Source organism: Ruditapes philippinarum, unplaced genomic scaffold (assembly GCF_026571515.1).
Source record: "Ruditapes philippinarum isolate M1 unplaced genomic scaffold, ASM2657151v2 ctg2111_1_1_1_1, whole genome shotgun sequence".
Classification (NCBI taxonomy): Eukaryota; Metazoa; Mollusca; class Bivalvia; order Venerida; family Veneridae; genus Ruditapes; species Ruditapes philippinarum.
In genome coordinates this window covers 64,873-92,244 of record NW_026859386.1, presented here as the reverse complement: position 1 = coordinate 92,244, position 27,372 = coordinate 64,873, and the positions used below count along the sequence as shown (strand labels likewise).

Below are 27,372 nucleotides of genomic sequence, written 5' to 3'. Positions count from 1 at the left end.
ATAACGATATCATTGTGGACAGCATATTTGTGTATGCGGTAATAATAATCATATTGTATATGAATAATGATAGGAAAGAGCCATTTTTATGTTTCTGTAACCATGCCAATTGTTAGAATTTCTCTGGGCATTTTATTTAAACAGGTTGTCCTTTATTGTCAAGAACAAGTGAATATTAATTTATTCGCCCCTCCCTGCTACGTCTTTGATGCACTTTCATCGTTTTTGATCTTTCCTGTTAGGTGATCCACTTACTGCTTCTTCACTTGTACATAGTGGCTGCTTTCAGTAAATATATCTTTTTTCGTTTTACTATGACTACTTCTTTTTCTAGGTACTGCTAACCCCTCTCGGGAGTGTTATAGGCATGCATAGTGCACGGATGTGGTAGTAAAGGATGTGAGAGAAAGTGAAAACATGAAAATGAAATGCACATTATCAGGACAGTGACTTCAAGTCATATAACATCTTTATCTAATTTATTACTTAATCTTAACATAATGTAGAATTATTGGAATTTTTCCAATAATTTCTTATCCCTCTAGTGGTAATGTGATTGTCCGTAGTTTAGTAATTGGTGTTTAACCAGAGTATCTGTTCTTAGAATATCACACAACTAACTGTGTATGGTGAACGGAAGTTATTTTACAGAACACAACAACTGGGATTTTTATTTGGATAACTTATGGATTTCTAGAAAAGGTAAATCTTTCAACGATTTTTTTTATAGATTTCTAGGAAAGGTACACCTTTCATCTCATACATGCATGTATAATTAATATTTGGACATAACTAAATGTTAAATATAAAACATGGGCTATTTTAGAATTCAGTAAACATCTTTAAAAATATGATTAGATAAGATGATATAACAGCGTAAAATAATGTTGCTGTTTCGAAGATTTTTTAAGGATATAAAATAACATAGGTGCCATATGTACAGAGGTCCAAGCACCGTTTGAAAGTAATAGAAAATGATCGTGTCAATATACACGGGTCATTAAACCTAAGTATATCCTAACCATGCCAGGAAATTGTCATTAAGATTTCGATTGAGTTTACAAAAACCATAAGTAAAAAAGTTCCTGTGTTAAATTTTGAATTATTTTGTCAGTGAAATTGGACTTTTACACGTATAGTGTTATCTTGAAGGACATGACGGGAAAAGCTGGGTTAATTATTTTTCAGCTGAAATAGATATGCATAAGAGATTTTAATAATATCATAATTTCATTTTCAAGACTGTTTTGCTTAGGGGTCTTCAATTGTATCAAGAATAAGCATGAAATCCATTACAAAAGTTAAACAATTTATTATGCGATCATAGTCTTTTGATATTCAGGTCCAGGTAAAATAAATCGTAATATTTGCTTTTATTGAAAGTATTGTAAACATTAATCAAAACAGTGTTGTTTTTTTTTAAAGTAATGTAAACATCAATCAAAACAGTGTTGTTTGAAATAATGTGTTTGTTAATGTATTATCTAACGGCTTTTAAATAAGTGCACAGCTTATCGATAAAGACATGAAATTGGCCCACTATTTTTCAACTGATAAATTTTGGAGCTATACAGTAATGACGTTTATTGATCAGAATTCATACATTAAATATTCAGGAGGATAAAAAAACAGGTATATCTCACAACACAATCAATATACTCAAGTTCAGGAACGACTTGATTGACTGTTTTATTAACAAAAATCTCTCCGAGTTTAATTGTTTGTAAAGATAAGTTGTTTAGATTAAATATTTAACTTGTTACTGAAATGGAAGACAGTTGATAGTTAAATGAAATATACATTATTTCAACAGAGAGATGTTAATTCAAGCTAAATGTAATGTTTGACTTAAATCAATTATACGCAGACCTTTATGCGTTTATATGAAATCGGGACATGGTCTGAAATTTTGAGAGTGTCATTTAATCTAATAACTGTGCACATTTATTTGACGATATTTTATTCGAATACAATAGCAAAGCCCTAGTAGAATGTTCTAAAAAATGCATAAAAACTAGAATTCATTTTCTAATGATCATTTGTTTTATTTTGAGTTCAGTTCTTCTAGTTACACATTTCATTACCACGCTGAGTGCATTGACTGATTGTATATCTTTACAGGACAATCAGTTTCATAAATGTGTAATTTTATGAATAATATCTCAAGCTTCATCTTGATATTCAAATATTTATATTTGATCATTTTTTCACAACTCCCTCTTATCATTGACATATTTCTTAGACTTCAAAAATAGAGTAAATATTCGGGTTTATTTGATTTCAAAAGAAGATGCAATTTTCATTAAGTTTTAAAAGTTATAAAAGTTATCAGACATGAATGTCATGTATATGCTTACCTCAATTTACAACCTTTAACTTATTACCATGGAAAGGTTATGTAATACAAACTAAGTGTTGTTTCCCATGAAAAGAGTGACTTTCTTATGCGAACAGTTTGATGTTTAAATTGTTTGATATTAATATCACAGGCTGCGAAAAATGTGAAGTCTGACCGGGACTCTTACACGGGACCCTCGGAATACGTTTTGCGGCTCTACCGATTGAGCTATCCGGTCGATTATACAACTTCTCCCTTAAATTGTGAACAGTTCTGAACAGTGATTTTGGATAAAATAAGTATAATGTATTTCGTATATTTCTAAACATTTCTGCATTCTATTTTAAAATGGTTTGCAAAGACCATATCTATAGTTTTTCTTATAATCTTCATAGATTTATATAATGACTTGAAGTACGTTTTCAAAATTTGTGTGAATAAAAACCATCGATCTGTACAAGAATGCAATTTTTTATGTAAGAATGATTAATATGTACTTATATAAACAATGACATCATTTCTGCTGTACACTCTATTTCAATAAGATTAAATTCTGTAAAAATAATAAAAAATCATGTAAAATTACTATTTATTAATTTAGGAGAACTAACATATTAATAAATTTGGTATACGATTATAAAAGGGTATGAGACAACTTTTATATAACATTATATAAATAGCCTTATTGATTGCTGGCTCACAATAATATTGATATTCCTTCATCGTACGGAATTTACACAAATTTACGTTGTTTTAATTTGATAATGCAAGATTAAAATTGCTGGAAGTAATTGTCTGCAACACGCCCCATGGAATAATCTCAAAGATCAATACAAGTGTCATGTACATTGCTGTTGATAATGATGATGTTGTTTCAATCTAATAAACACAAAATTGTATTGCCTCATTACTTTCAAAATCATTACTTTGTTCTTTACCTTCCTTTGACGAGATTTACATATGCATTTTATCTTAGCAGTTAAAGTCATAATGGTTTTCTCTATCTTAGGAGTCAAGCTAATAAAGAAAGAAAACATAACAGTCAATGGTCTTATTACTGAATTATCTAAATACAAGAAATTTTAGAATGAGATAAGCCGTATCATATAAAGACAGGAAATGTTACAAATACATCATTATCGACCATAGAAAACCTTTTGGAATAATATTTATGTAATTGACATGAGTGGTTAAAAAGAGGATATTGAATGAGTGTAGGTTTAATACTAAATTTATTGAACTAGTTCAATACAACCATATTATGCGAGCCTCTAACGAGCATAATATTGTTTTATTTAACGAGTTCAATAAATTTAGTATTGAATCTACACGAATATGATATTCTATTTATCACATATTCAAAAAGAGAACGGTTTACAGTTAAAACGAGTCATTCTTCATTGACACGCCTCTAGTATAACGCTAGCATTAGCGCGCTTTAACGCTATGTGTATATATATATAGCGCAAATGACGTCACGTCAAAGTGTTATTACACTAGTGTAATATCGTTTTTATAAAATGGCTTTATTACACTCCCGCGCCGCGTTTTATGTGATAGATAGTGTTTTGGACTAATTGCCATGGACATGAGATTATAATTCAATAAATATTATGTAGTTTGTAGACAAAATGAATAAAAAAACTGTACATTTATGCCAGCTTCATGGAATGAAAAGTAAAAAAAAAGATATGTGAGTGATAAAACACGTAGTGAAACATACAATTACAGGCTTGCAAGAATTCTTTTACATATTTCTTTAGTACATGTATGGTTAAAAAAAGTAAGAATTTTTTTAAAACATTTGTAAATAAACATTAAACGAGAAGAATTGCATTGAAGCTTCTTTAAAAAAACAACTTGAGTGTACGGTTCATTATCTAAAACCTTTTTTGGGAAATCTGAACAGTATGGCAATCAGAGTCAAACGTCATCCAGATAGCACATCTGATCAATGGTATATAGATATTGTTTAACTTGTGTTAATGATGACATTGTATATGACATTGACTGATGGTTGTATATTAGATAACAGCAAATTCGAAAAGAGTTTGATAGTAGCATAAGTGGTGACGAAATTCTTGTTTTATTCCTAACATTAACCCTAGAAATTGTCTTCGGGTAATTTTGGAGCTGAACATTAGGTTTTATTTTCGGTATACACATGATATTGTCCTGTATTAGGAAACATGATAGGATCTTCACAACGGATGGATTGTCTTCAAATTGGACAAAATGTCAAATACCTCTATACTGCTTGTTTATATATTTCAGAAACTTATTTATTAGCACAAGTACATTAACAACAAGTATAACTTTTAGGTCATTTTCTAGTGGAACTTCGTTCTTGTATACATGGTCAAAATGAAATTGAATGTATATACCATTTTCTGATTAATGTGCTTTGTATGAAAATGTGCGTCAACAATTTATACTCGTATCTCTACAAGTATTGGTAATATCAAATATTCATGGAAATAATGGAACTTTGAAACTGAGTTATACAGATGAACTTAAAGCGTACTCACTGGAAACAATTGTTAGGCGTCTCAGGACTCCAATCCGTAAATAATGTGATAATAATTTGAACAAGGGTGTTTTTTTTTATTGATCATGCATGTAATAGAATATTATTAAAACTATATTAGGACATTAAAGTCAAGACATTTTAAAAACGATCGAGTCTAGACTTTCAGTTACCTCTGATCCTAAATATCAAGTAAGTTACATAAACGACCTAACCTTATAGTTAAGTTCGTCTTAGACCTGTTTCTCAATAAATGATGTTTCGATCAGAATATTACTCAAGGATGAAATCTAGCATGTTATTATCATCTCACATTTGATCGTCGTTCATTTTGTTAAATCTCATTTTCTGTCTGGCTAAATCACTGTTGCATTATTATATTAATGCCGCGTTTATAGATGTATGAATCATCGCTATCATTATCTCCTACATTAAATTAACGGTCAAATCTATCGTGTTGTCTCCCGTTCACTATATATGACATAAATGTATTTTGGCTTGTTATACCTCACGGAAAATGCTCCTATCTGCTACATGCACTCGTATGTACAGCGGCAGGACCAAATAATCCTATTTAAAACATCTGCAAGTCAACTCTATAAACAATTTAACCGCGCGGTTACAGTTACCAACAACGATAAAATATGGTCATCATTTTAGCTTTAACGATATGGTCATTCTTTATTAAAGTCTAAAAATACTCAGGCGATAAATTGGGAAATAAATCTTCTTGAATCTATAAGCTAATGGTATTAACAAAAGCAAGTAAATGTTCAGCAATTATTATTACTGTTTTTTAAAACTATAACCATAATGTTGAATATTATGGGACAGACTCTTTCTGTTTTGATTTCCATTATACCCGTGTAGTTGCAATAACATAATAATTAAAATCACAAAAAAACTTTCACAAAGAATCCTTGAGAACCTCGAAAACATTTTTTATTTTATACCAGGCATTTTGAATGGGACAAACAATAATCAAATTATGATATAACTGCTCACTACATGCACTAGAAAAGAACAAGTTTGTATGTATCACAATTCGATTACTCAATGAAATTTAGGGTAATGTTATTTGATTAATTAAGAGGAGCACATTCGAAAGTTTCGTTACAATTCATTATAATTATTTCATGACGCCAAAAAGACTTTTAACAAAAACTTTGGAAATATGCAACGGTGAATGTATATGTTGCTATAAACACCACTAAGTGCCCAATTTTAGGAATAAATTATTAAATATCAAAATATGTGAATTTGATACGCACCTAAATTTGACCATCTAATTATATCTACTTTGGAATCAACAATTGTATGTTCAAAATCCCAGAGCCTGTTAACCATCTCAAAATTAAACATGAAGGTATACTAGATTGTCTGTATGGAAAATAAATAATTTTAATCAATATTTTGGTAATTTGTTCGAAATAAATAATTTTGGATTTAAAACAGTACACAGAGACAAAATCTAATAAAGAATATCCCATAAATTCACAATGTGAATGTTTAGGTATATAAAGCTATATATCTGCTGGATGTAGTTTACACTTTTGTTTTTGACAGAATAATTCTATAAAACTTAAATGAAACAAATGTGCTTGAATTTTTACTAAAGAGCAAATGGCACATGCACAAAACCATTGCTAAATGGTAAAAGAACACAATACAACTTAAAATAGCTACCGGAAAATTTCATTCTGTTTATGTATAATTTTCAAGTATGCATAATAACAATGACATTCTATCTTTGAGAATCTGTCATACGATAATGTAAACATCATACTTTACCCTTGATAAATGTTACAAAAATATTCTATGAGTTATAACTTTATAACATTTAAGCTGTATAGGCGTTTTAATCACATGTACATGTCAAACATTTCTGAACACTATCCCATAAAACTACGTAAATAACATCACATGACAAAGTTATCTTTAGAGTGAATAATTGATGCATTGATTAAAATATCATACTTCAAATATACGCAGCATATGATTGCTTATTAATGCATCACCTGGGATTGTTTGACTGGTATTTCTGATTTCCTGTATTATTATTTCACACCCATTGCGCTGTAAAACAATCCTGTCAACTAATTATGGAATTTTTTTATCTTAACGTGCTGTGAAATAAAAATGTGAATAATAAATAATGATTTTGATTAAACTGAGAAGAAGTCGCCATATGTTTTATACTTAGGTTGTTATAACTTGAAACTGGTTATTTTCAGAATTCTGTTATGATGTGTTGATTTGTCGTGGAATGTCTTGGAAAATCTCGACGTCTCCTCTTATATTACACTGTCATCAAAGATAAGAAACAAAATTGTTTAAAGTCAAGATTTTACCAGATTTACATAATAATATGTGATTATAAACGCAGATAATCATCTTAATGGAATACATAGTGATGAAATAGTTTGAAGAAGAGTTTCTAATTTTCTTAAGTTCAAACAAAAAACGCTATGAGATTGTTATGACAATTATATTGGCTTGTAACGTTTTGTAAAATCAGTCGATATTTTTCTAGTGTTTCAATATTGTCTATTCCCTCATGTTATAACAGGATTGGCTAGCGTTTAACTGTATTTAAAAAATCACGCAACAATCTGCATAGAAGCTCTTTTATCAACAATTGATTATCTCTAATATAAACTGACATCTTTGTTTTTCTACACCGTGTAGATTTTTTAGGTAAAGAAGGCTTTGTTTCAAGATTTTTAGAAAAAAAATCCCTTAAGGTTTCAATTTGTAGGCATATAGAGAAAAAGGTATTCATTTTTGTACAGAATTTTCAAAGAGCACTATGCTTTTTAAAAAGGCCACTTCAAACCAAAAATGCAAATTTTGAATTTTGCCGTGGTTTTGTTTGTTTTGTTGTTTTTTTAGGAATTGTCAGTATAAACATAGATTTGTGGAGAAAATATGAATATTATGCCGAGGCAAATACTGTCACCCGAGAGGTCAGCTGAAATACTCCAAACACCCAAGAGATATTTAACTGAATCTAGCTGTTATATAATGGGATCAACAGTAACATAACTCAGAACGTATCAGATGTATGAACTTTAAAGTGACATTATGCTCATTTGTCACGTTGCCGATTGGAAGTTTTGAAAATAACCATCGCAATTAACTTGTAACATTCAATTTATAAAATGAGTAAGGCAGTCTTTTTATATTTAAGATTGTTTGCTGATTTATATAATGCTAAACAATAAATTCCAATTCAATAAAGGAATAAAAAGACTGTTTCTACTAACACATTACATTCTCTATCATAGATTTGTCTAGCTGATACAGAATAGTATTCCAATAATTAAGTTATTTCATCGTTACCATACTGCTTCTGTTCTAACAATTATAAGTTCAATCTGTCAAGTTTACGACATTTTGGCATGATGCAATTTTCCTATATCTCTATAGACTAATCTGTAGATTGATAAAGATTAAAGAGACAATGTAGGGTTCTAATGGTATTCAATATATGTTAGAAGAAATAACGAGGCAATTTATTGTATAAACCTTGTTCTTTTCAGGATCATGAATTTGTATGTGCCGTATTCTTTTTTGTTGAATTCATTGGTTAATGCTTAATTTACTTTTGTTCAAATAACGCTTAAGTTGTAATAAAAATAAAAATCAAGCGATCCGTGCTGAAAACATATTTTCACTTTACAGCTAGCCGTTATAATGGCGTAAAATGTGACGTCATTGTCATAGATTTTGCGCGTGGGCTTGTTCATTATGACGATTATGATAATGATTTTTTTTCGGCACAGGCCGTAAACACATAATCGGTCACGTGCAATCATCAGTTGAAATCATTGGCAATTTTGTTAAAAATGTCATGAAATACATCACTATGAAATCGAGATTTAAAGATAGCTCTATAATTCTGTTTTAATTTCAAAAAGATGTTTTTCATGAAAAGTAAAATGTGTGGATTTTTTCTATTGGGGAAAAGAACATCGTAACAATACTAGGAGAAGTATGAATCAAACTATAGTAATAGTCGTTTAAGGAATATTTCTAATATAACATTAATAAATGAAAATAATACATCACATTCTTCTTTCTGGCAAGTCTCTGAATAATTGATAGTTTATTTTAATTTACCGGGAAAGTTATAGTTGGACAAGGAGACTAGGAACACACTTTGTTAAACTTATCAATACTTCTAACTTCCCGTGTAACTCTGTCATCTCTTGTGCGTTATTGATACATTGTGAACAAACCTTGTTTCCGTTATTTAAGATCTACGTTTCAGTTACATGATTTTCTATTCAAAATAACATTACGGTCGGTTTTTCGTTGACAACACGATAAATAGAATTTTCCATGGATGACATCATTTTACGTGAATCTCTTACTCATGGTGTCGAGGTTAACGATACGATACACTCAATAAAAATATATATAATGATTAATAGGTGAGAAATGGTTATTCCTAGATGCCTACTAGCAACTATTGTTTCATTGTTAATTGGCATAAAGATATGAAATATAGAAATACAAAACATCTGTAAAACATATTTGGTGAATCTAAATAAATCTACCTTTAAGAACAACAGTTTTACTATATTATTAATGCGTGAATTGATACAATGCATAATGTTTTGTTTTAATGCATCTCCTGGAATAAATAAATAAGAATTTCTGGGATACACGCTAGGCGTTATTTTACAATGTGTAACGTCATACTATATCACTTATAGATAACAATGTTGTGTTTCCTATATGGATTAAAGTTAAGGCAGAGTTTTTATATTCATATTTGATACATTTGACATAAGGTAAATCAAGCTGTACAGTCAACATTTGACAAGTATTGGATAAGTTCGACTAGTATCATAGATTGATAGTTCATGTTCTTTCATACGTTCCTATGCACCGTCAGTAAATGTTTGCCTAGATGAAAAGCTACTTGCCACTTTTTGTAACAATTTCAAATTCGGCTTCCATTAGCTTGAACATCTAGCTCACAAAGAAGTGCAGAATTATGCTTCTGGTTACATGTTATGCTACTATGATAAGTAATTTAAGACAGTAATTGTAATTAATAGAAAGTTTTATGTTAACTATACATCTATTCGTCGTAGATTATAAACAACTAAAATGTCACCTTTCTGAAGCAGCGTTGTACATATCCTTATATGGTTTATGCATCTCTTAAAAGATATTTAGACAGTACAATTTTAGAAATGTATTTCCTAGATCTGATATTTTCATGAAATGTCTTATTTCCTGTACTGATAGTGGGATAAAATCTTGGATGACATATTTGTCAGAAATTACTTCTCTGTGTCAAGTAGCACTCCCTAAATATAGCATGATAAATGTATCTTCAGGACATATACTGAAAATATGAAACTAGAATCATTATTACTGTTACTCGAGGTCAAATATGTTGGTTCGATAAGTATACAGCTTTGGTCTATATATGTGCCATATTGCAACACGAGTTTGGTTAGAAACATTTTATGGTTGTCACAGCGACAAGTCAATCTTAGAAAGAGGCATATTTCATTACTTGAACTTTTAAATACATCAGAAAATTTAGCTAGCAATTTCCTTAGTCAAATATTTGTTCTGTCACGTGCTTATGGATTTTTTGAAAATACAAAAAAATGCTGATCAGATGTTTTAATGTAAAATACAAAATAATTGGAGTGTTTATCCGATAACATTGTATGGCAGTCAGTATTGAATTGGAGTATCTACTTTTAGAATACCAAGCTATTAAGTAATTGAGTAAAATGTTATATAATTTTGTAAAAGTCGCTTAAGGATTAGATAGGGAAAATTTATAAAAGAAGGTATGCAATAACACTTTTTAAACGTTTCTTTTGTGCTTAATTAAACTTTTCTATAGACAATAAATAGCCTTAGACCACAGCTGTTTTCTCTCGGCCAATCAGAGTAGTTTAAAAGTGTTTGATATATCCCACACATAACAATAAAGTGTTTGATATAACTATCATGTTTGTTTTCAACTGAAAGAAAAACCCCGTTATGTGCACGCTTTATGCGAGGAAAATTTATGTATATAGTAAAGTTTATAGTGTAATTCCCTTCTTAAAAATTAACAGATAGCAATAGTCCTTTGACCAATTTATTTCGTCAGTTCATCATTTTACGAGAATAGTCACTGCAGTACTGTATTTGTAAATAAGAAAAAACAAGCAATAATGAAATGAAATGCGTTTATCAATCCATTTAAATCTATATATGTATCTACATTTTACGACCGCTTTTGTGCTAATATTTTAGGCACAGTGCCTTTTGCATTATGCCCTAGCAGACACTGTAGATGTACATTCATTTTCGGTTTGGGATGAGGGGATTCCACTGGTGGGCAGGGGGTGGAGTTTCCGAAAGGTGACTGGACTGCGTTTGCAACGCTAAGGCAATGCCATGCGTTAAGGCTTCAGGGGACGTTTGAAATGTTTTTTAGTTCATAAATGAGGTAAAAAAGACAATGCAGGATGTATATAAAGCATACAACAAAAACACGAATCTATATGTCAAGTAAAATATTTTCAACTTCAGCCGGACAACCAATCAATATCCTGAACCCTAGGGTTGTTTAAGCATTAAGGAAAACGTTAAATGAAAGTTACTTGCCCGTTTCTCCAAGAGCCCACTCAAAAGCAGCCATCGCTCATGATTTCTGTCTAAGAGTATTTTTCGGTAAGCAGTTTTGCTTCTTTACTTCATATTCAAGCGCTGTGTACGTTGTTATGTCATTTAATCATTTAAATGAAGAATCAACAGGAATAACAACAAAATCTCTCAACTTGCAAAATTGTAATAATATCACATTCAGAAATGTTAAATTCTTCCCAAATTTCTTCTTACTGCACCTTTGTGATGGAATGTGAAATCTATCATTCATAAGATTGTGTATACAGTCACTTATGAAAGAACATGAATTATGCCATTTTCTTGTGCTTTTTTGCCTACAATAAGGCCAAATAGATTGAGTAAGAAATATTTGGATGTCCCTATGTCATTGTCGGAGAAAAAAATCGTTTACGCGTGTTAAATCTTCACCTTAAACAGAGAAAACTACCTGTGGTCTAAGTCAGATAGATCGCTCGTACCAGTTGGATGTGAGATTTATCAACTCGCTTCGCTCGTTGATAAATCTCACATCCAACTGGTACTCATGATCTATCCTATACATAATTATATAAGTGTACACATATGAATGAAAATAGACGAACTCATGGTTCTGTGACAATCTTGAATATCCTTTTACTCATTTGTTTTTGGTTTTACTCAAATGAAGATTTATCAATTTTGTATGTTCCAAAGAGCATTATTTGTAAAAACGTCAAACACCATACATGTATCTGGGTAAACGCTTTTATGTTAAAGTTTCGTCAGTTACTGCGTTGTTATCAATCTATTTAAAAAGAAGTTGGTATATGATTTTATTGAACTTGTAAATGGTCTAGTGATGTTTGAAAAAACGTACTTGTAGATTCTCGAAGATCTTCAACCATTGTAAATGTTATATATACATATATATCTTCACTTTAGTGACATTTTTAAGATTAAGTGTTAGATATAGTGTAAGAAATAGTGTTAGATCGTTTGTTACATCATTACTTAGAATTAGAGCTAGATTTAGTGTTAGATCGAATGTTATATCTAGTATAAGATTTAGTGATGATCAAGTGTTAGATCTTGTGTAAGGTCTAGTTTTAGATTTTGGGATGGATCAAGGGTTATATTTATTGTCATTTCAAGAGTAAGATTGAGTGGGTGTAACATCGTGTGTTAGATTTAACGATGGGTATACTAGTGTTTTTTCGAGTGTTAGATTTAGTGTAAGATAGAGTGTAAAATATAGTGTTAAATCTAGTGCGCATTTTCTAGATTATAACAGAGATTTCCTAACAAATTATTTTGATGATTTTTAACTGAATTTTGCAATTTCTAAAAAAATTGCTTTTCCAAAGGCCCTCGCCAACTTTTTAGTCTGACTTCAAATAACATTTAAAAGCTCTTTACATCATTATGTTTCTATCGTCTTTTTCAAATGTAAGTAAAATACATTAAGTCGTATTGGGAAATTCAACAGATTTGATGTTACAACTAGAACACAGAACAAGTCCCTGTAAGACTATTTATCGAAGCCGTATTAAAATTCAACATTGTAAACACTAAACACACAAGATGCTTCAATTTATCTATTTACCGGTATATGTATCACCTGAGATTAATTAAATGGAATTTATGATTTCCTGTTTTCAAACTGCAGGCGCAATTAAAATAATGAGTTCTAGCTTAATGTATAATCTACTCATTAAATAGAGAACACACGACAAAGGTGTTTGAAAATAAGGAGAGTTTTATTAATTGGTTGGATGAAGCATATAGCTTCACTTATAGTTCTTCAAGCTTGAATCGATAGTAAATGCAAGTGAAAATATTTAACATGTACTCGTTTATGGTTGCCTTCCAAATCAAAATTGAAATTGTTTTTGGTTTTAGTCCGTTATTAGATACAATTGAAACACTAAACGTGGCGTCCGTGGCCGAGTGCTTAAGGTCGTTGACTTCAAGGTATCAGTTCATATTAAATGTTGAATTCTGCTTAAGCCGGTGCTAGGGGGCGTGGACGGTAGTTTGCACTTGACAGTAGCATTCATGAACAGGCTCAATCTAACCGAGCCTGCAACATTTTCAATTTTGCCGTTCTTTAGGGATTCTTATTTTCTCTATTTTATCTCCACATCAGCGTTGTTTGTGCCGTGTGGAGGCTGTAAAAAGTCGCCCGTACATCCAATCAGAGATGTTATATTTCCGATCCTTAAAGATCGTTCAGCACGACATTATTGTTGTGCTTGTGGTAGTTTAGTTCTTTCTATTCGGCTATTTTCTTGTTGGGTGGTTTCAGTATTCCTCACTTGAATACTGTTGAATCACCCTTAGGATATGTTGCCTGCGTTTTAAATTTGTCTTTTCACGTCTTATCTGTGATATGCAGGCTTCATAACCTCTGATCCCCTTTCAAAATTCCATTTTATTTAGTTCCGCCCATTGTTTTCTCGTTTAGGGCACACGCATTTTTTTTACTTGGGGACCATATGCCGCTTTTCATGGAATGGCACTTACGTGTCACATTGAAGGTTCCATGATAACCGCCATATGAATACATCTGCGGTTGTTTCAAAATTGTATCAGTTCATATTAAATGTTGAATTCTGCTTAAGCCGGTGCTAGGGGTGTGGACGGTAGTTTGCACTTGACAGTACCACCCATGAACAAGCTCAATCAAACCGAGCCTGCAACATTTTCAATTTTGCCGTGTTGGGCTTTCTTTAGAGATTCTTATTTTCTCTATTCAAATCACTTGCCCCTCACTACTGTGGGTTCGAATCCCGACAGGGACTTTGGTTTCTTTCATGTGAGAGAGAAAGCTATCCAGCTAGCTTACGGAACGTCGATGGTTTTACTCAGGTGCCCGTTCGTGTCGGTGTGACGTAAACTCCAATTAAACAAACAAATCATAGCCTTATATGACCAGACTCATCAAGACCTAACAATTTTCATTGATAAATATCTGGAAAAGGGTGATCCATCGAAAACATTGAAATAAAAAAGGCAACATCCCTCATGCCACAAAGTACCGGCTTGAGTGCTAGAATCAATGATCCCGAAGGACCATAAGAATTGTTTTCAATGATCTTAAAAAAAATATTTCTAATTAAGAACTGCTGATGTATCAAATAACAGTCATGTAAAACATAAGTTCTATTAAAAGCAGCAACAAAAATTTAGTGGCATTTTACAAATTTTATTCAATTAAATGAAAACATATCTGTATTAAACAAAAACTAATGAGATTCAGACGTTTATGAATAACGACGAAAGTTGAGCTATATATCATGCCATTGTTTGAATAGGAATATTGGCAATAATACAATCCCTTAGATTGACAAATTAATTATTTTTATGCAGGTATTGTAACAAAGGACGTGTTTGATTTTATCTCTCTGCAATTTGTTGATTATAATCACGAAGAGAATTTCAAAAATTGCAATGCTTTACAAAACTGACGAAAACAGCCAAAGCAAACATAGAATTTGGTTTTGGGTCTGTATATTTCTTATATTTCTTCAAACAAATTTCAATATATCCATAGTCTGTGAGTGTTCCATCACAAGACAAGAAACTTTTGTCTTAGACATACTACTGAATAATTGATGCGTGCGTTAAATTAGTACATACAGACTTGGAGCGGCTTGATAATACTTATCCAAGAACAAGTCTTAATATTTCTTTTTATATCTTGTTGAACATAATAGATACCTTTTTTATGATATTCTTCTATTTCTTCTACACTTTATCTCAGACAGAACTCAGTGAGATATGTTTCTATTTATAGAGAGATTTTAGTGTACAATATATTAAATATTTATTTCCCGATGTCTTCCATAACGGACCATACGCCAATCCTTGATTTGTACAAATTGTTTGAGAGATTTTATATAATAATGAAATAACTGCTTACTTTGGTCCAAACCTCTTTATACAAAACAAGAAGTCAATTCGTTGAAAAGTTAAAATTAACAGACGCATAAATATTATACTTTCCTACATTTTTGAGATATCTTGAATCAACTATGGTTTGTTTATAAATCATATTTTTAACACTTGTTAAAGTAAATTATTGTAAAAGTTTTGTTTGCTGTTGAGATTTTATTCTACAAAATATGGAATTATTGGATTTTTTCCCAATAATGTTGTGTGGCAACTGTATTCAACTAGATTATCTTTCTTCATAATACCATGCAACTAACAAAATATTACCTTCAGAATCATAGTTAGTTTATTTAATACAGCCTGGCATTTCTGTTTGGATATTTAATGGATTTCTAGATAAGGTAAATTTTCTAACATTTTGAATTTTGTTTTCCATTTTCCCATTTGTTTTTGTATGACAATAAAATTAAATTGATAGAAATATAATATGACAGTTAATGTAAAAATGGAGTAAGATTCAACAAGGAAAGATTATAAGATAGAATAACGAACGATTAATTAGAGAGTATATAAAAAGAGTTGTACCAGTTTTTAAGTGATATATATATATATATACAATATGTAACAATTAGTTAACAGTTCATGACTATGACTCGAAAAATTTCGCCGAAATGTAGGAAAATATATACTTTGTAATTTAACGTTTCAACGGTTATTATTTACATATTAAATCTGAGACATACCTAAACACTTTTTGTTTTTCGAGATTACTTACAATTACAAAATTAGTCAAATTATTTTTAAAATGATATTTTGTTTTCTTTGAATAACTTAAAAGAATAAACCCATTTCTGTATTAAGTAAAATAATGTACGCTACGCTTTCTTAGTAAATAAAATCATATCTTTAAATTCAAATTATCAATCAATAAAAAATCGAGCCAACAATTTGTTTAAAAGCAAGCAGCATTGCCATTTGTATTGATTAAACTTTACATATCAATTATTCATATGTATAAAAACAGGATATCCTCTATATACGAACAACGCATTTTGTTCTACTAATATAATGACATATAAACACATCGCAATTTATAAAATTATATCTGTTTATTATATACTTATAAATGAAATATTGAGAAATATTGATGAAATAAAATGTGTATTTTCAGTTTCCGTATTTTCACTGCAAAAATTTATTTTTCACTGCAGTGAAACATATTTTCCGTATTTTCACTGGTGTCTTGCCGGACTACTTTCTTTTAAATTCTGCCAGTACACAAAATTTAAGGGAAAGTCTTTCAAATTTAAATGTCAAAAATGAGAAAAATGTATATAATAAACAGAAAATTCAAGTTTTTTCCATAAATACATGATGTATTTTCATCTTGTGGCATGAAAATTACCATATTTCACTCGTGGCTACCGCCACTCATGAAATATTTATTTTCATACCACACGATGAAAATAAATCATGTATTTATAGAAAAAACTTGAATATCCTCTATTTATTTTGCTGCATAAGAGTTCATTTGTGACTTTTTGCATTTAATTGATCTATAACATCACAAGGTTTCTAATGGCTTTCATTAAAAATACAATTCACAAGGTCGACTGAGGAAAACATCCAGAAAATTAAGTTATATTAGCGTGATTATATAGCTCTTCCTGTTTAAACAATTAGTGTTTCATCATTCAAGTCAACAAATTACATTAAGTACAAGATAATTTCACAAATGTCCTGAATCCTGAAAGATCAGTTTTAAGACTAAAAAATAGCAAAGATACTTTAACAGTTCTAAAGGTATTGAATTTATGACAAGGGGCGGCAAGTATTGTCACTAGATGTTGTTATTCACCTCACTGCATATATGGTCATATCGTGATATAAAGTGATTAATTTCGTTTCATATTTTTGTAATGCCATCGTTGTGTTTTATGTACTTTATATAGTTTTTATCTTTATTACCTTTTTGTTTTAATCATAGTTAAATATACATCAGCAACATTTTTGTTGAAATAAAATTTATATTACTATAGAACTATATTATTTATAATCATTGAGTATTCATATATTCAAAAGCCTTGATTTATTATGCGCGGCTAGATGAAAAGTTTTTTGAAGGGAAGAAAAAATTATTTATTATTTAACAGAAGTAAACAATATAATACGCTCTGGAATGAAACAAAAAGAATATGTTTGTAAGTTTTTAATCGTCAAGTAATGATTTCGTGCACGCACCATTTGCTTTAAGAAATATACAAACATATTTTATTCAAACAGGTAATTGGTATCTTTTTTTCCAAACTTAAAATACAATATTTGAAACTACAAGTAGTAGATATGTAGCTATATACACTTTAATATATGTAAATAATATTTTTTTTTATTTTTGCTGTCTGGGGAATATGAAAAAAATCATGCTTGCTGAATATAACTATATGATAAACGCATCCTTGTAGTAGGTGATATCAGCGTCCAATATGTTAAATATTAAATTTCATGCGAAATGTAATCAATATGTTACGTATTGGGCAGTTTGAGTCTTTTACTTCACTTAAAATTGATAAGATACCCGGCTAATCAAATTGACTAATAAAATAGAGAAATTATATTCATGCAAATGAACAATTTTAAGTTCCACTTATGAAAATGATTGTCGCAAAGAGGTTCCCGGGTAGAGCACATCCAGTATCATATGTTATAACGCAAAGTTAAGTGTATACAGTAATTATAACGCTGTGTGGTATATATTTGTTTACAGCCACATGAGATTTATGACAGGTCTTTATCACTTTACTGTTTCAAAATGAAATATAAATCAATACTATATAATTGAAAAAGCACTTATGTTCAATCACATTTTCACGTAAATTAAACATGACGTGCAGAGAAGCCCTCTGACAGTATAACAAGTAGCTTTATTGTCTGTTGTATGGGACGGCAACATTCACCATCTCACACGAAATAAGTCTATGAAGGGCTAATAATAAACAGGATATATTACTAGATCACAGCTTTGTTTATTTAACTCCATAATAATATAAGTTTTATATGATTTATATACATGATGTGAAAACTAAGCATCGGTCTATCACAGTAGTTCCTGTAATTCTTTTGCATTTTTTTGCGTACTAATTTTCTCTAATTTATATCTTGATAAATTAACATATTCATATTATGGTATACAATGTAGTGCATTGATTATTATATACATTAAATATTTGTAGTCTTAATATTAGTCAACTGTTTCAGTCTTAACTTGATGCACAGTACAATTAAATTTAAAAACGTCATTTATTGCACTTCGATATATATATATATCTATTATTTACGCTTCTTTATCTTGAATTATGAATACATTGAATATTTCAACCATAGACTATAATTTTCGCGGCAATTCTCACAGCGCTCAACAATTAAACACAGGTGGCAGTATCAGTGTCTGGACACCAACCTAGGTAAACTAAAATAAAAAGAACTAGAATTCCACAGCTTACCTAATTCAAGTCCAACATATATCAATATCATTCCGACTTTTTCTGTTTCACAATATTGTTTTACTTGTCGAAGCCATTTTGCAGTCTTATACTTGGGTTGTAATACGCGATCTGATTTGACGAGCCAAATTGGACGTCCAATCAGTTCGCGTATATCACACAGATATCAGAATCCAAATTGGCAGCGACAAGTAAAAAACTACAGTGAAACAGAAAAGAAAATCGATAGAATATTTATATTCGTTGGACTTGAATTAGGTAAACTGTGGAATTCTAGTTCTTTTTATTGATGTTAATGAATGATACAGCGATTTGCCGCCGGATACGCCTAAATCGCCGAAACAACGATTTCAATGTTCCACATTGTTTGGCAAATGTGTGTATAGTAGGCTTTTCACCTTTCTATAACTATAATTTTGATAGTGGAAATTTTTGTTATAATTTGTATTTGGTACCTTGAAGTAAGCCTTATAGTGTTGAATTATTTTTTCCAAGGTTATAGTAGGGGTCCAACTAGACGTGTCCAAACACTGATACTGCCACCTGTGCAATTAACATGATAAAGTACAGAAAGGAATTAATTTAGAAATCATATGTTGAACAATGTTATATGAACCATTCAGGTCTAAGGAATCCGATTTTTTCTACAATAATAAAATAGAGTAAAACAGAATTCCTAAAGAAAGACCAACACGTCAAAATTGAAAATGTTGCAGGCTCGGTTTGATTGAGCCTGTTCATGGACGGTATTGGAAAGTGCAAGTTACAATGCAAAGTTAGTGCATTAAGTTTCTGTTGTCTTCTTCAGGTGTAAGTAAAATTTACTAAGTCGAATGTGGAAATTCAAAACAACACATTTAATTTAACAACTAAATAATTAAAGTAGACAGGACAAGTCCCTGTAAGACTATATATTGAAGCCGTATTAGAATGCAACAATGTGAACACAAAACACACAAGATGCTTTTATTAATCTATTTATATGTATCACCTGAGATTAATTAATTGGAATTTATGATTTCCTGTTTTCAAACTGCAGGCGCAATTAAAATGATGAGTTCTAGCTTAATGTATATTCTACTCATTATATAGAGCAAACACGACAAAGGTGTTTGAAAAGAAGAAGGTTTTATTAATTAGATGAAGCATAAACCTTCACATATAGTTTTTCAAGCTTGAATCGATAGTAAATGCAAGTGAAAATATATAACACATACTTTTTATGGTTGCCTCGTCCGTGACCGAGTGGTTAAGGTCGTTGACTCAAACCACTTGCCCCTCACCGCTGTGGGTTCGAATCCCAATAGGGCCTTTGGATTCTTTCATGTGAGGCAGCTTCCCAGCTAGCTTACGGAACGTCGGTGGTTTTACTTAGGTGCCCGTTCGTGTCTGAAAAAATGAACTGAAGGGCACCTGAGGTCTTCCTCCACCAGTAAAGCTGGAACGTTACCATATGATCTATACTAAGTCGGTGTGACGTAAACCCCAATAAAACAAACAAATCATAGTCTCATATGACCAGACTCATCAAGACCGAACAATTTTCATTGATAAATATCTGGAAAATGGTGATCCATCGAAAGCATTGCAATAAAAGGGCAACATCCCTCATGCCACAAGTACCAGCTTGAATACTGGATTCAATGGTCCCGAAGGACCATAAGTTTTGTTTTCAATGATCTTAAAAAAATATTTCTAATTAAGAACTGCTCATGTTTCAAATAACAGTCATGTAAAATAATAAGTTCTATTAAAAGCAGCAACAAACGTTCATACAATTAGTGACATTTTACAAGGTTTTATTCAGTTTAATGAAAATATGTCTGTATCAAATTTAACTGATAAAACAAAAATACTGAAATTTAGACTTGTATGATTGATAAAGAAAATCGTGCTCCACATCATGTCATTATTGAAATAGAATCACTGGAAATCATTCAATCCCGTAGATTGACAAATGAATGACTGTTTATGCGGGTACTCTAACAAAGTACGTGTTTTATTCCATATGTCAATCATTTACAGATATAATCTCTCTGTAATTTGTTAATTATATACACGGAGTGAATTACAAAAAATGCAATGATTTACAAAACCAATCCTGACTACAATAGCCAAAGCAAACTTACAATTAAGTTCAGGGTCTGTATATTTTTTCTTTGATTTATATCAAATAATACTAATAATATATAAAGTTAAATCAAATAGAACTCGATATATTTCTCAATTTTCAATAATATTTTATTTTATAATTCCGGAATAGACCTATGTCTTTTTGCAACTTCTTGTATATGTCAAACATATTTCAATTTATTTTATGCTTTTCAGTGGATTACTGATTTATCCGTGAAAATTTTATTTGATAATTTCATCGTGAAAATTATCAAAATATAATTTCACACTTTTCAATGACGAAACTACTTTTTTAAGATTTTCCCCATGTGGCACCTCAATTTTATTTTTGCTGACTATTCCGACAATGTCAGGCTGTTTAAAGAAAAGCAAAGCTGAAATTGATAAATAACTTATATGTCACAAGTAATAAAAAGAAGAAAACTTACAGTAAGTTACTTCTATTCATTCAAGTTACCAATCACCAAATAGATCGTCTCTTTAATTTTTTGTTTCATTTTTACAGTCTGAAAAATACATTCCTTCCACGTGCAAAACTGCTCTTGATGACATTTGGGAATATTTAAGTATCCTACGAGCAATAACTGCCGTATGCTTTATGAAAACTTGAAAAGCATTGGCAGCTTTCAGTCGAAGAATATGTAAACAACCCGTTCGTAAGGCTTCCGAGTTCTCCAATTTCCAATCCACTTTTTTGAATGTTTACACATCTGTCAACACTTATTTATTGTCTGTTACAATCTTCAAATAAGTTTTCTTTCTTTTAAAAAGGTGTATGACTAACAAATCCAAATGATATCCCTCTGATTCAAACACAATTATTTTCATCCAGTGAAATACACAACTTTAAAAATGGCGGCCGCTTACATTTAACATAGCCAGGTCTAATATAAATTCGCAGTCAGTGACTCAGTAACAGAAATATGGATGAATGTTGGACTTTTTCTCCTACTAGAATTGTTTGTTTTTATTATTTAAACAAGCGATCAGACATATTTTTTTTAATAAAATGAATACTATTGCCACCATTTAAAGTTGATTGTGGAACTTATTTGTCAGCCCATAACTTCTTGTATTTAATGAGAAATTCGACGTTTTTGAGGCTCTAAATGGGGAAAACAGATTTTAATATTAACGTAAGTATTAAGGAAATTTCGTTTTAACTTGTTTTTAAGCATAAAATTAAAAGAAAATTTGTTTGTTTGTTGTGTAAGATGTAATTTTATTTCATCTCGTGAACTTTAAAAACAGTATTCTCACGAGTGGCTACGCCAAATATCATCTATATATCCACAGTCTGTGAGTGTAATATCACAAGAAATGTTTGTCTGATACATACTACTGAATAATTGATGCATTCGTTAAATTGGTACATAAAGACTAGCAGCAACTTGATAATACTTATCCATGACTAAGTCTTGATATTTCTTTTGATATCTTGTTGAACATAATAGATACTTTTTTTTATAATATTCTTTTATTTCTTCTACACTTTATCTCAGACAGAACTTTGTGAGATATGTTTGTATTTATAGATAGATTTCAGTGTACAATATTTAAAAAATATATTTCCTTATGTCTTCCATAACGGACCATACGCCAATCCTTGATTTGTACAAATTGTTTGAGAGATTTGATATGATAATGAAATAACTGCTTATTTTGGTCCATACCTCTTTATACAAAACTATTGGTCAATTCGTTGAAAAGTTAAAATTAACAGACGCATAAATATTATACTTTCCTACATTTTTGATATCTCTTGAATCAACTAGGGTTTGTTTATAAATCATATTTTCAACATTTGTTAAAGTAAATTATTGTAAAAGTTTTGTTTGCTGTTGAGATTTAATGCTACAAAATATGGAATTATTGGATATTTTTCCAATAACGTTGTGTGGCAACTGTATTCAACTAGATTATCTTTCTTCATTATACCATGCAACTAACAAAATATTACCTTCCGAATCAAAGTCAGTTTATTTAATACAGCCTGGCATTTCTGTTTGGATATTTAATGGATTTCTAGATAAGGTACAATTTTCTAACATTTTGAATTTTGTTTTCCATTTTCCCATTTGTTTTTGTATGACAATAAGATTAAGTTGTTAGAAATATAATATGATAGTTAATGTAAAAATGGAATAGGATTATACGATAGAATAACAAACGATTAATTAGAGAGAATATAAAAACAATTATTACAGTTTTTTTAATGTGATTCTATACAATATGTTACTGTAAAAAAATAGTTAACAGTTTATGACTATTACTTGAAGATTGTCGCCGAAATGTAGGAAAATATTCTTTGTAAGTTATCGTTTCAACGGTTATTATTTACATACAAAATCTGAGACATACCTACGCTTACTTGGTAAATAAAATGATATCTTTAAATTGAAATTATCAATCAATGAAAAAACGAGCCAACAATTTGTTTAAAAGCAATCAGCATTGCCATTTATATTGATTAAACTTTACTTATCAATTATTCATATGTATAAAAACAGAATATCCTCTATATACGATCAATACATTCTGTTATTAGTTGTTTATAATTGACTACTAGCATTTAAGTCTTTATGTGTATTTAAATGATATAACATATTTATTTTTCTTAATGAACGTGTTGGCAATTTAGCCGTCAAAATACATAAATAGATTTAAGTTATAAGTGATTTATGTGAGAATTCAGTGTGAATGCAATGACAAAACGTCGGTCATAGAATAGAACAGAATCTTTGTTTCAGTTTAATACAAAATACATCATAAAACATTGAAAACTTCAAATAGAAGTCACTTTCCATAATCATATCATGGTAAAATGTTAGCAAAGTACATGGTATTTTTTTATTACTTAATTACTTAATTTATAATTGCGCAAACATAATTCATATCAAAATGTAAACAAATCAAGATGTATTCGTTATTTCATTAACTTTACAAATTATGCAATCATAAATTTAATCATAAAATTTATCTACAATATTAACCGTGAATTCAACGATGCGTATCTGATTTTCTCACCAATATAACAAAGCTAGGTTACGTAAAGTAATCTTAATATCACTATTTAATAATTCAAGGATTTGTACAAGCTAGGTCTAACATACTAAAAGCTTTTAATGTATATTTGTCAGAACATTGCAACAAGTGCATACCAAAACAAAATTATAATCATCTTTTATATCATGTTAACTACAATATATGCAAAAAACGTTCATTTTTGGTATCCTATTTTGAAGAATTACGACCAGATTGAATCAACTAATATAATGCCTAAGGCTACACGGTAAAATATCTAAATATATTTCATTATCAAGACGATACACACGTAAACAGTAGAAATAGAGATCCGGATAATTAAATTACCCCTTGTCAACAAATATCTCGTCTCATTTATTCTGACTAACATTGGAAAGTTCAAACACATCGCAATTTATAAAATTATATCTGTTTGTTTGTTTTGCTGCATAAGAGTTCATTTGTGACTTTTTTGCATTTAATTGATCTATAACATCACAAGGTTTCTAATGGCTTTCATTAAAAAATACAATTCACAAGGTCGACTGAGGAAAACATCTAGCAAATTAAGTTATATTTGTGTGATCATATAGTTCTTCCTGTTTAAACAATTAGTGTTTCATCAAAACAAGTCAAAAATTTTAATCAAGTAAAAAAATTTTTTCAAATATCCTGAATCCCTTAATTTTTAAGACTAAGAAATAGCAAAAAACCATTCTAAAAGCAAATTGAATTATGACAAAACCACATGTTTTTCACTTAATGTTTTTGTCTCACCCAACTTTTCATAATGGGCATTTTTCGGGTTTAAAGGTTAGTTGTTTTATTTTTGTAAATCCATTTTTGTGTTAGTTTTTTTTTTATCCTTTAAATTAAACCTTTTTTTTTTTTTAAAATTTTTTAAAAACCCCTTGAAAAAAATTAAAACAAACAAATTTAAAAAAAAAAAAAATTGATGTTCTATTAACATATGAAATATAATATTTATAAACATTGTGTATTATTATATTAATTCAACATTCAAAGAATAGGAACGCGTTTAAACATTGTTTGCTTGATATATTATGTACCAGATAAATATGGCTAGATAAAAAGTTTTTACAAGGAAAGAAATAGTTATAAATTACTTAACAAACATGAAATAGTGTAACTAAACAGAATGACATGTTCTGGGGTGAAACAAACAGAGTATGCTGCTATTTTTGTTAGTTTTTAATCGTCAGGCAATGATTTCGTGCATGCACCATTCGCTTTAAGAAATATACAAACGTATTTTATTCAAACAGGTAATTGGTATCTTTTTCCAAACTTAAAATACAATATTGTAAACTACAAGTAGTAGATATGTAGCTTTATACACTTTAATATAACTATTTAAATAACAAACCCTTTTTTCACTGTCTGAGGATTACAAAAGATTCATGTTTGCTGAGCGGAACTATGTACCTATTTGACAAACACATCCTTGTAGTTGGAAATATAAGCCGAAAACTGTCAAATATGTTACATAGTGAATTTCATGCGAAATGAAATCAATATTTTACTTATTGGACAGTTTCAGGCTTTTATATTACTGACAATATTACTTTTACTATCATTTATTGTGCAATTTATTGAAGTTTAAATAAAGTATTTTTGTGCTATAAATCTGAAAATTCAATGCAATGTTCAGGCATTTTCTTTATTCACAAATACCCCCATTATAAGCCTATTAAATGATTAGGTGTATCTTGAAGATGGAAGTTTCGTGTTTTTGGAACATAATAATAATATATATGAACACAGTGATATACTCAAATTATACCAGTACTTACAAAATGTTTCCAAATCTGCAGTTATTCTCAAAATAACGAATGTCTGTTAAGGAGGATTTATACAAAGCGTACAAATTTGTGTCAGTTTTGTGAGATGATTCTAATCTGAGATTGTATTTTATTTCTTCACAACTATCATTGTCACATCATATTTGTCTGTGTGTAAATAAGAAAAATAGTAAAACATAAGTGTCATGAAAAGATAGATATGTACTTGAAATATTTAAAAATATAAATAAAGTTTGACAAAAACTGCACCGTTATTATGTGTTAGCCATGATAAAACAAGATTTGTGTTTTTTGTTACAATTCGATCTTTGTCCTCCATTAACTTGAACATCTACCACACACATCAGAGATATGCATTTGTTTACATTTTATGTTACTTTGATGACTAATTGAAGTACGGTGATGATAATTCTAATACCATTAGGTAGAAAGCTGTGTGTTAACTGAATATCATCTATTCGTAGATTAAAACAACTAAAATGACATCATTCTGAAATAGCGTTTGTACACAAGGTTCATGTTTATCCTAATATGGTTTGTTCATCTGAAACAATGTTAATTTAGAAAGATATTTCCGAGATCTGATATTTGCACGAAATGTCTTATTTCATGTACTGATATGCGATGAAATCTTGTAATCTTTGATGACATATTTTCTAGAATTTACTTCTCGGTGTCAAGTAGCACTCCCTTAATATAGCACGATAAATGTATCTTCGGGACAAATTCTGAAAATATGAAACTAGAATCATTATGATTGTTACTCGAGGTCAAATAAGTTGGTTCGGTAAGTACATTGTATACAGCTTTTGTCTATAAATGTGGCACAATGTATCATTATTTTGGTTAGAAAGATTTTATGGTTGTTACAGCGACAAGTCAATCGCAGAGAAAGGCATATGATGTTATTTGAACTTTCAAATCCATCAGAAAATTTAGCTGACTATTTCATTAATCAGCTATTTAATTCTCTCATGTGCTTATGCATTTTTGAAAATAAAAAATTGCTGATCAGATGTTTAAATGGCAAAATATAAAATAATTGCAGTGTTTATCCAATAACATGGTGTGGAAGTATTGAACTTGAGTATCTACTTTTAGAATACCAAGCTACTAACAAAATATTTACATCCGGGTCAACATCAGTTTACTTCACAAAGCTTTCATTATTGTTTGGATTCTAAACAATTTGAGATAAGGGACATATTTTTTAAAATATTGTAATGGTTCTCCTTGCAGTTTGATTCTGAATTTCAAACAAAAAGGTGTGAATATAGATTATAGTTTCAAGTTTATTGGCAAATCGGCTATGAACATTGTCTTTAACCATTTACACACATAAACTTTTACATCAATATAACCATCGACATGTTTACATTTTAAACTGAAACAATCAAACAAATTTATAGAAAAATAGAAGTTAATAAACAACAAATATTTGTCTTCAGACGCGAATTCTCTATTTTAACAATTCGTTATGAAGCTATGAGAAATTCCAAATTATTGTTTCGACATTTCATTGAC

The 27,372-nt window shown here is 29.9% G+C and overlaps 1 protein-coding gene across 2 annotated transcripts in view; it reads left to right on the top strand.

The window, feature by feature from the left end:
* The first annotated feature begins 384 nt into the window (after positions 1 to 384).
* Positions 385 to 27,372, top strand: part of LOC132756326 (uncharacterized) — a 53,800-nt gene continuing 26,812 nt past the window's right edge. The window contains exon 1 of one of the 2 annotated variants that reach the window (XM_060747370.1): positions 385 to 702. The gene's annotated coding sequence lies outside the window, so the exon portion shown is untranslated. Of the gene's footprint in view, positions 703 to 22,928; positions 23,036 to 27,372 lie in introns of those variants that run through there. The other variant, XM_060747372.1, reaches the window with a different exon arrangement.